This window comes from Monodon monoceros, unplaced genomic scaffold (assembly GCF_005190385.1).
Source record: "Monodon monoceros isolate NGI ecotype Baffin Bay Population unplaced genomic scaffold, NGI_Narwhal_1 Super_Scaffold_11, whole genome shotgun sequence".
In the NCBI taxonomy this organism is placed as follows: Eukaryota; Metazoa; Chordata; class Mammalia; order Artiodactyla; family Monodontidae; genus Monodon; species Monodon monoceros.
The window spans coordinates 83,354,010-83,365,614 of NW_021703767.1; the positions used below are offsets into that span (position 1 = coordinate 83,354,010).

An 11,605-nucleotide genomic window follows, 5' to 3' on the forward strand; every position below is an offset into this window, starting at 1 on the left:
TGTCCCAGGATCCATTCAGGACAGTATTCTGTCTCCAGTCTTACAAAGTAACAAGAAAAAGAGTTTAGGATCAAACAGCTATTCTAAATTATGAACGCCCTGCTTCTATCCATTAGTGCAACAACTGGAGAGCTGGCTTTAGGTAGGTTTACCCTTCCTTTACCCGACCTCTTAAACATACTCTTTGTAGACAGACTGAGCTATCTGGGAAGTTTACAGGTTTTGATATATTTACAGTAAATTCTTCTTAAGTTGACAGAAGGTAGGCCATATAACACTCCAGTAACTTCCTTAGAGCCACTTTCAGACAAAAATCACTGGAATTATCTAAAGTGACAATTCTGACTCATATGACAATCTTGTTGTTTCAGTTGTGAAGCCATAAAAGTTTTCTTTCCAAGAGAAGCAAAAAGAGGAAAAAAAAAAAAGACTTGTCTACAAATAAGGGCTGAAAAGGAAAGAAAGGAACTGGACCAGATCAAGATTGTGTCCAACTCTTGGCCACAGTCACTGAGAATACATAAATTAAGCCAAATTTTGCACACTTCACTAAATAGGGATTTTTTCACTGGAGCTTTCAAACTGACAGTCAATCCTATGGGGATAAGTCTCATGCCTTTCTATTAAGAGCTGAGATTCTAGAAAGAAAACAAGTACCTTAAAACATAAGACATTTTTCAGAAAATTGGTTTTTCTTTAGCACTGCCTAATCTAGAAAATCTACCTATTTACAAAAATCTACCTATTGATGAAAATTTTCTGGAATTAGATACAGTGATGGTTGTGCAACTTTGTAAATATACTAAAAACAACAAACCAAAAAAACCCCCAAGTATTACACTCTAAAGGAGTGAATTGGTTTTTTACATTGTTTACTCTATTTATTTATTTAACATCTTTATTGGAATATAATTGCTTTACAATGGTGTGTTAGTTTCTGCTGTATAACAAAGTGAATCAGCTATACATATACATATATCCCCATATCTCCTCCCTCTTGCGTCTCCCTTCCACCCTCCCTATCCCACCCCTCTAGGTGGTCACAAAGCACTGAGCTGACCTCCATGTGCTATGCAGCTGCTTCCCACTAGCTATCTATTTTACATTTAGTAGTGTATATATGTCCACGCCACTCTCTCACTTCGTCCCAGCTTACCCTTCCCCCTCCCTGTGTCCTCAAGTCTGTTCTCTACATCTGTGTCTTTATTCCTGTCCTGCCCCTAGGTTCTGCAGAATCTTTTTTTTTTTTTAGATTACATATATATGTGTTAGCATACGGTATTTGTTTTTCTCTTTCTGACTTACTTCACTCTGTATGACAGACTCTAGGACCACCCACCTCACTACAAATAACTCAATTTTGTTTCTTTTTATGACTAATATTCCATTGTATATATGTGCCACATCTTCTTTATCCATTCATCTGTTGATGGACACTTCGGTTGCTTCCATGTCCTGGGTATTGTAAACAAAGCTGCAATGAACATTGTGGTACATGACTCTTTTTGAATTATGGTTTTCTCAGGGTATATGCCCAGTAGTGGAATTGCTGGGTCGTACGGTAGTTCTATTTTTAGTTTTTTAAGGAAACTTCATCTGTTCTCCATATTGGCTGCATCAACTTACATTCCCACCAATAGTGCAAGAGGGTTCCCTTTTCTCCACACCCTCTCCAGCATTTGTTGTTTGTAGATTTTTTGATGATGGCCATTGTGACTGGTGTGAGGTGATACCTCATTGTAGTTTTGATTTGCATTTCTCTAATGATTAATGATGTTGAGCATTCTTTCATGTGTTTGATGGCCATCTGTATATCTTCTTTGGAGAAATGTCTATTTAGGTCTTCTGCCCATTTTTGGATTGGGTTGCTTGTTTTTTTTGATATTGAGCTGCATGAGCTTAAAGGAGTGAATTTTATGGTATGTGAGTTAGAACTCAATAAAGGCATTATAAATAATAACAATGACAAACCCACTATACATTAACCTTAAACAGAAATCTATTTACAGGTTATCCTTCCCCAAGTATGCGTGTACATGCTATGTGTACACTTGCAGGAGGGCAAGGCAGTCACCTGGGGAATCAACCTTAGGAAGACCAGTTCCTAATCAACATTTGGAAGACCAGAGGCACGGACTGTTAACACTTTCAAATTTAGTTTTTTAATCAAATGTTTCAGATATTCAAAAAAGGTATAAAATGATCGGCGAGAGGAACACAAGGAGGTTCAAAAGTATTAGTGATCTCCTTTTAATTAATTAATTCATTTATTTATTTATGGCTGTGTTGTGTCTTCGTTGCTGCGCACAGGCTTTCTCTAGTTGTGGAGAGCGGGGTCTACACTTCATTGTGACGCACGGGCTTAGTTGCTTGGCAACATGTGGGATATTCCCGGACCAGGGCTCGAACCCACGTCCCCTGTGTCAGCAGGCGGATTCTTAACCACTGTGCCACCAGCGAAGTCCGACTGATCTATGTCTTAAGCTGGGTGATAGCTAAGTAGGTATTTGTTACTTTATTATTATTCTTTGAAACATACCTCCTTATTATATGTGCTCTTTAATATACATATGATGTATTTCATAATTTTTAAAAACAAAACTTAAAAGAAATTATGTACATTCATACTATGGAATAAATCAGTTCCACTGTAATGTGACATATGCATTCCTAAAAATCACCACGCTGTATAAAATTGCATAACAAAAACCACAAGGCTTATAGGAAAAATGGGTTTGGGCCCAACACTCAAAAATTTTATCAGTGACATTAAGAAAAAAAGGGAATCAAATAAAAAAAGGAATCTAATATTATAAAAATGGCAGCACAGTTCTACACATTAAATGGTTAAGAAATACCTACGTGCGACAATAAACGTGGCAGTTTGCCTTGAAAAAGATCTCAAGTTTGCTTGTGGAAGTGGGCATTGAAAAGTTACAGCTTGTTGAGTTACCTTGAAGTGGTAATGAGGCTAATCTGAAATCAACAGAAAAGTTTAACACCAGATGTGGATGGGTGTGGCTCATAACACAGCAAACTGAGGTTGCTAGAGGATGTCTGAGGTGTGTGCCTGCATGTGGCTTGTGTATTTTTGCCATGGCTCAATTCAGCAGGTGCCGTTTTCTGCATTCACCTAGCATTTCTTGCAGATGAAATCACGCATGAGCGAATGTGAAATTCACGTTATACTCAAAATAGTTCCCTATTATATCAATTGCACTGGAACATATTCATGTTTTCATATAGCAAAAATGTTCTGCAATGTAGCCATTAAAAAGAATGTGTTGATATGGAAATACCTCTAAAATAAATTGTAAAGTGAACAAAAGCCAAGGTGCAGATGGTGTGTATACTTTGATTCTTTCTGTGTAAACTAGGGGAAAGAGCAGAGAAACCCAAAAATATGCGGGTAGATGCCTGTGTAGGTTTTTCTGGAAGAAAGGATAAAAAATGATTTAACAACAGTTGCCTCTGGGTAGTGGTTTTGCATTTCATTTTATTCCTGACTACAATGTTTGAATTTTCTAACCATGTACATGCATTATTTGGGGGAGGAAAATGCCGAAAGGGTTTATGTCTCTTTCTGTTTTCTTCTTACTTCTCTATATGTTTAAAAGACACAACTACAGAGAATGTGAAACAACTGGAACTTTCATGCATTGGTGGTGGGAATGCAAAATGGTACAACCACTTTGGAAAACAGCTTGGGAGTTTCTTAAAAAAAATTAAAAATTCCCTACCATATGACCCAGCCATTCCACTCCTAGGTATTACCCAAGAGAAATAAAAGCCTATGTCCATACAAAAACACAAATGTTCACAGCAATGTTATTTGTAATAGCCAAAAACTAAAAACAACCCAAATGTCCATTAGTAGGCAAATGGATAAACAAATTGCAATATATCCATACAATAGAACATACTCTTCAATAAAAAAGAATTAACCAGGGAGTTCCCTGGTGGCACAGTGGTTAAGAATCTGCCTGCCAATGCAGGGGAGATGGGTTCAAGCCCTGGTGCGGGAAGATCCCACATGCCACGGAGTAACAAAGCCCGTGAGCCACAACTACTGAGCCTGCGCTCTAGAGCCTGCGAGCCACAACTACTGAAGCCTGTGTGCCACAACTACTGAGCCCACGTGCCACAACTACTGAAGCCCGTGCTCCACAACAAGAGAAGCCACTGCATTAAGAAGCCCGCGCAGCGCAGCAAAGAGCAGCCCCCGCTCAACGCAATTAGAGAAAGCCCGCGCGTAGCAACAAAGACCCAAGGCAGCCATAAATAAATAAATAAATAAACTTAAAAAAATAAAATAAGAATTAACCAATACATGCAGCAACATGAATTAATTTCAAAATGATGCTGAGTGAAAGAAGCCAGCTTAAGAAAAAAGTATATACTACAATGGTAACATTTATACAAAATGCAAACTATAGTGACAGAAACCTGATCAGTGGTTGTTGTGGTATGGGGCAACGATGGGGAAGGGAGAGAGAAGGATCACAAAGGGGCATTAGAAAAATTGGGGGGATGATGCATATGTTTACTATCTTGATTGTGGTGATGTTTTCACAGATGCATAAATATGTCAAAACTTATCAAATTATACACTTTATATGTGTGCAGATTGTGGTATGCCAATTGTACCTCAATGAAGCAATTTAAACACGCACACACACACAGCTATTAAATACAGACTGTCAAAAAATGTATAAAGAATACACAATGGTGGGCTTCCCTGGTGGCGCTGAGGTTAAGAATCCGCCTGCCAATGCAGGGCACACGGGTTTGAGCCCTCATCTGGGAAGCTCCCACATGCCACGGAGCAACTAAGCCAGTGCGCCACAACTACTGAGCCTGTGCTCTGCTATTCATCCTTCAAGAATCAAAATAAATTCCAATTCATCCATGAAGTGCACCCCAGCCTTCAAAAATTTTTTTTCTAACTCCCACAGAACAGATGCTATAGAAACAATCTGCTTCATAAGTCTTGTTTTCTATGAGGAAAAAGTGCACCAATGCTGACCCTCACCCTCCATTCAGTGGCAGTGTAGAAAACAGACTGAAAGGGGGGCAGGTTTAGTTAAAAGCAAGGAGGTGGGGGGCCAATTTAAGGAGATGGCAATGAAGAATTCTATTCTGCATGAGCAAATGAGAAGAGAGGAGGATCAAGTATTTCTTGGAATCTATACTAAGGAAATACTCTCAAGACTGGTGATACACATCATATATGGGCTGTACTTAACAGATCTACAACTTAAATATTAGTTCTCCACTTTCTATATATTTAGAATAAAAAACTTCATAATAAAAAACTGGAAATAGTCCATAGCAAATTACAGTGTATCCACTGAATGACTATAAAGGAATTTTAATATGGGAAGATATGTAGAAAACCCTAAAGATTCCACCAAAAAACTGGAAGAATAAATTAATTCAGCAAAGTAGCAGGATACCAAGTCATCACATAAAAATCAGTTACATTTCTATACACAAACAATGAACAATCTGAAAAGGAAATTACAAAAATATTTCCATTTATAATAGCATCAAAAAGAATAAAATACTTAGGAACTAACCAAGAAGGTAAAAGATATATACAATGAAAACTACAAAATATTGCTGAAAGAAATTAAAGAAGACCAATAAATGGTAACACATCCCATTTTCATGGACTGGAAGACCTAATACTGTTAAAAAGTCAATAGTACCCGAAGCCATCTACAAAGTCAATGCAATACCTACTGAAATCTCAATGACATTTTTTGCAGAAATAGAAAAACCCATCCCAAAATTCATATGGAATCTCAAGAGACCCTGAATAACCAAAACAATCTTGAAAAAGAACAAAACTGGAGGACTCACACTTCCTGATTTCAAAACTTACTAGAAGCTACAGTAATCAAAACAGCGTGGTACTGGCATAACACAGATATATAGACCAATGGAATAAAACAGCCCAAAAATTAACTCTTGCATATATGCTCAAATGATCTTTGGCAAGGGTGCCAAGACCATTTAATGGGGAAAAAAACAGTCTTTTCAACAAATAGTGCTAGGAAAACTGGATATCTATGTGCAAAAAAATGAATTTGGACCCTTAACTAATGCCAGGTACAAAAATTAACTCAAAATGGATCAAAGACCTAAACACAAAACTTAGAACTCGATTCAAAATGGGCAAAGGATTTGAATTGATATTTCTCCAAAGATATACAAATGGTCAATAAGCACACGAAAAGATATTCAACATCACTAATATTAGGGAAGTACAAATCAAAAACACAATGAGATATCATCTCACAGCCATTAGCATGGCTACTTTAGAAAAACAAAACAGAAAGCAGAAAAGCGTTAGCAAGGACGTGAAGAAACTGGAACCCTCGTGCATTGGTGGTGGGAATATAAAATGGTGCAGCCACTATGGAAAACAGTGTGGCGCTTCCTCAAAAAATTAAAAATAGAATTACTGTATGATCCAGCAATTCCACTTCTGTGTAAATACCCCCAAAGAACTGAAAGCAGGGACTCAAACCGATATCTTGGCACCCACATTCCTAGGAGCATTATTCACATGAGCCAAAAGATGGAAACAACTCAATTTTTCATCAACAGATGAATGAAAAGATAAAATGTGATATATACATACACTGGAATATTATCCAGCCTTTAAAAAGGAAGGAAATTGAGACATATGCTACAACATGGATGAACCTTCAGTACATTATGCTAAGTAAAATAAGCCAGTCACAAAAAGACAACTGCTGACTGAATCCACTTATATGAAGTACTCAAACTAGTCAAAATCATAGAGACAGAAAGCAGAATGGTGATTGCCAATAGCTGTGGGTAAGGGAAAATGAGAAGTTTAGAGTTTCTGTTTTACAAGATGAAAAGAGTTGTGGAGACGGATCGTGGTGATGGCTGCACGATGATATAAATGTATTTAATACCACTGAACTGTACACTTAAAAATGGTTACAGTGGTAAATTTTACGTTATGTGTATTTTACTACACCTGAAAAAAAGTACACATAGGAGTTAAATGGTAAGTATGCTTTTTCCATTATTAACCATGCCCTTCCTGATGGAGCACAGGTAATAAACTCAATTTATTCCCAGGGGGTGGGGAATGGTGACACACATAAGGGGGAAAATTCTGTAAGCTCTGTATCAGGCTACATATTTTTAGTATCTAGATAATTCTTGACAATTAGAAAGTCAATCAGAAAAAGACAAACACAAATAAAAAGACGCACAAAGGGCAGGAAAAGAAATTCACAAATGGCCAATAAATGTGAAAAAATATTCAAACATACTAGTAATCAAGGAATGAAACATTAAAGACACAATTTTTCATCTATTAAATTTAGTTTGGGGGGAGATGAAAATAAGGTGTCTTGAACAAGGGGCACTTGTTTCTAATTCACACTCATTGTCTTCACTTCCCCACTCCCATTCAATTACTCCCATCTGTTTCTACCTCCTACTTCTAGTACTCTGGATAATAATACCAATGACCAAACTAATAACCTCTGCGTTGCCAAATCCAAGTAAGCAACTCATTAAACATCTCAGAAGCACTGACGGACCAAGCCTCCATCATCCAGAAACTTCTCTCTTGTGGTTTCCATGACACCAGTCTCCTGCTTTTTTCTCTTATCTCGCTGGCTGTTTCTTCTGTTCTGTGCCCAATCTTTTTCCTCTATGAGATTTCCAAGCATTATAGTGCCTGAGGCTCACTCAATTTTCACTTATCTACACTCTTTCCCTAAGTGATCACAGGTAGTCCTATAACTTTGAATATCATCTATATACTGAGTACTCCCAAATTTTTATCTCCAGCTCTAGGTTCTCTTCTGGAAGCTCCAAACCTGTACATCCAACTGCTTCCTCAACATACCAACTTCATATCTAATATACATTTCAAATTTAATACACCCAAAACAGAACTCATGATTTTTCCCACCTCAAATTTCTCTCTTCCATTCTTCTCAGCGAATGCCGCCATCTACTCAAAGTTGCTCAAAACAAGTATCAAAAAGCAAAGAGTTCTCCCTTTCACCAATCCATTTCCAAGTCTTGTTCATTCTACCTCCAAAATATTTGTTAATCTTTCTACTTACTCTTCTCCATCTCCACAATCATGGACCTAGTCCAAGGTACTGTAAACTAACCGATCTTCTAGCTTCCGCTCTTGCCCTCTTCCTCCGCCCAGCAGATTATGCTACTTTCCTTCTTACAGCCTTCAAAAGAGTTCTCATAAAAACTAAATTCCGGGCTTCCCTGGTGGCGCAGTGGTTGAGAGTCCGCCTGCCGATGCAGGGGACACGGGTTCGTGCCCCGGCCCGGGAAGATCCCACATGCCGCGGAGCGGCTGGGCCCGTGAGCCATGGCCACTGAGCCTGCGCGTCCCAAGCCTGTGCCCCGCAATGGGAGAGGCCACAACAGTGAGTAGGCCCCGTACCGCAAGAAAAAAAAAAAAAACAACTAAATTCCTAAGAATGGCTTCACCTGCTCCTATCTTTGAAAGAACATACAAAACCAAAAATATACACTCCATGATAATATCTCTGGACAGTAAAACTATGGGTACTTTTCCTCATTTTTCTTGTATTTTTAAATTTTTCTATGATGAATACCTACTACTTGCTTATTAAGAAAGAGGAAATTATATTGCTGAATACTACATAATATTATATTCTTACATGTTAAGTAGAAAAGGGAATGGAAAATTGTAGTTACAACTCCGTAACTGTTACAAGCTTAAAAGAAAACAGTAGCAAACAAATATCAAAATTCTAAGAATGAGGTGTCAGGGCTGTAGAATTACTGGTGATATTTTCCCGCAACATAATTACATTCACAATAGAAAAAAAAAAAGGTTATGAGATAAACCTCATTGTCTTCTGCAATCTGGCCGCAACCCACCAAAGCAGCCTTTCACTCCCACCCCGCACTGTCTCACACCTCTGGTGCTTTAACTCGGGCACCATCTCTAAAGTATCCTCCAACCTTTCTAAATCCTACTCATCCTTCACGGTGGAAGGAGACAGTAGGGAAGCCGACAGGTTGGAGAAAGATTCCAGGATTCTTGCTGATAAATCCACAACTTGCCGGTGCTGGGGCCAAATCTCGTCTCCAATCCCATCGCAGGCCACCAGGTTTAACGTGCTAAAAGCTCCCGCCAGTGGGGCCCAGGGGACCCCCATCCCCTCAGAGAGCGCGGTGTCCCTTAAAAAATGACACCCCTCACACACCCAAATTCCGGGTTCCCGCTGCGGAGACTCCCCCGGCACACACACTCACCCCGGACCCAGCCTCCTCCTTCGGATCCTCTCCTCTCGTCAGTCACCCGCCCCCTTCCTCCCTCCCCTCAGCCAGGGTGCCAGCGCGTCCGGCGGGGTGGGGGAAGGGCGCGCACGTGCCCGCGCCGCCCCCGCCCAGACAATGCCCGGAGAACGGAGCGCGCGCCCGACGGTCCCATCCCGCTCCCGCCAACACTCACCCTTTTTCCGGGTCTCCGGCTGAAGCGCAGGCCCCGCCGGGCGCCGCGAGAGGGTACGGGGGAGAGGAGGCAGCGGGCCAAGCCCCGTGGAGCCGCCCCGCCACGAGGCCCCAGCGACCCCGGAGCCCGCGGAAGCACACTGCTCGGCAGAGCCCGCCCGACCCGTCCGGCCCGGACGTCACCAGCAAGGGCGGTGGCGACGCGCGCGGTTCCGGGGGCGGAGTTCGCGAGGTTGTGGGCGGGGCCGGGGCGGAGTTGAGGCTGTCCTAGACTCTCACCCCGGGCCGGGACGCGCTGGCCCGCACCGCCCAGCCCTGCCCCGCTACCTGGGGAGCATGGGCGCCGGTTCTGGTAAAGGCACCATCATATATTATTTTCCTCCTTAGAGAAAGATGGCGAGTTCCAGCCCAAAGACAGAATATTCATTCTGCCGGCATTTATGAAGCTTCTACAGCAAGGACCACAGTAGCTATGATTTTTGTATGTGTCATCTTGTACCAAGCTTTGTGCTCTGTGCTAGGGATACAAATAACTATAGTTATTACTAACCTATTTTACAGATGCAGAAACTGAGGCTCGGAAAGGTTATCTAGGTCATACAACTAGTGAGTAACAATCCATCATGTACTGTTTTCCACCTAAATATCTCTTGAGCCCAACCTTCCCTTTCCTTCTCCCTGTACCACCCTAGAGTAGACCCCATCATCTCTCTGCCCAAGGACACTGTAGCCTCCCATGTGGTCTCCAGGTATCTATTTCTGTCCCCCTCCAATCTGTTTTCCTCACTACGTAAAGATTTACCATTGGAATTACCAAGGTCTAGAGGGGGTTCACTTTATAATTTGTTTTTCACTTTACGTATATGTTATCAATTTTTTGGATGTGTTTAATAAAAATGTTTTAAAGGATTTACTCATATCTCCAATTGCAAGCCCAGTGCATTGCACATAGTATGCACTCAAGAAGTATTTGTTGAATAAATGAATAGCAGGGCCAGGAACTTACTCCAAAGCCCCGCATGATAAGGGAATAGAGGGATTTATAAAATGTCACTGTTGGCCTCCTGATCTTAATGTCTATTAAGGGTAAAGGCAGATTAACAATATTTGTTCAACAAATTTTTTGTGTGTTTCTATTCTATGTCCTGGCACTGTGTGCCCAGCACTATGTTAGATACTGAGGATCAGAAATGAACAAAACCGTTTCTGCCCTTGTGAAATTTACCGTCAATCTAATCTGAAAGGCCAGGAAAGGACTCTCTTAGCTTTAAGCTAAAACCCAAAGAGAGAATGGGAATCGCAGAGATAAAAATAAATTTGATGGAGAAAGAGGTAGGGTAAGTGGTCAGCATGGGCATGTCTGTATTCTCCTACTTTGGGGGTCTAACCCTGAGGCAGGGGCTTAGAAATATCCAGCTGAGTGTGGAGGAGGCTAGAAGCCCACTTCTCCTGGCCCAGCTTGGAAGGCTGCCCAATTCTGGCAGAAGTCTCACATTGATCAGGGCTTAGGAGCAGACAGCAGCATTAGTGAGAAAGAGGAATCTGAGATAGTGCTGCTGGGTCTCCACAATTTTCAGATGGTGTGCCAGAAACCCAGACTTCTCTTATGCCTTCTGCCAGGCAAGCAGAAAGTAGCATGGGTTAGAGCCATGGACAGGCCAATGGGCACTGTGCCAGGGGCCAGGTGATCCTAAACCAGAGGCCTTATGGTGGACTAATTGGCAGGTAATGATGTGGCTAAGACCCCAAGGATGGGCAGAGCTAAAAACCCCAGCAAGAGCTGAAGTGCTCCTAGGTCAGCTGGTGAGAGGAGCAGGGATGAAGGAGTCGGGGTGGGAAGGTGAGACGTCAGACTCTCAAGGAGCTGAAGCAACAGATCATGAGCTTGACAGCCAACAACCTCAGCAGTTGATGCCAGTAGGGCCCTGGTGACCAGGTGTGACTAGGCACATGGCTGCAAAGGCCAGTGAGGACCCAGGCTATGGCTCACAGCTCTGCACACAGATCTGAGACCCCTCTGGCCACTCCCTCGAAGCTTCCCTTTGATCCCACAGGCCATCTTGGGAAGTCAAGAGTGGGGAGGGGTAAGTTCTGATAG

At 41.5% G+C, this 11,605-nt stretch overlaps 1 protein-coding gene across 4 annotated transcripts in view; it reads right to left on the bottom strand.

Annotated features, from left to right (window-relative positions):
• YEATS2 (YEATS domain containing 2) overlaps positions 1–9,680 on the bottom strand; it is a 107,835-nt gene extending 98,155 nt beyond the window's left edge. For 3 of the 4 annotated variants that reach the window (XR_003792447.1, XM_029215537.1, XM_029215535.1), the window contains exon 1: positions 9,509–9,680. The gene's annotated coding sequence lies outside the window, so the exon portion shown is untranslated. The remainder of the gene's footprint in view (positions 1–9,508) is intronic. The other variant, XM_029215536.1, reaches the window with a different exon arrangement.
• Positions 9,681–11,605: the final 1,925 nt, after the last annotated feature.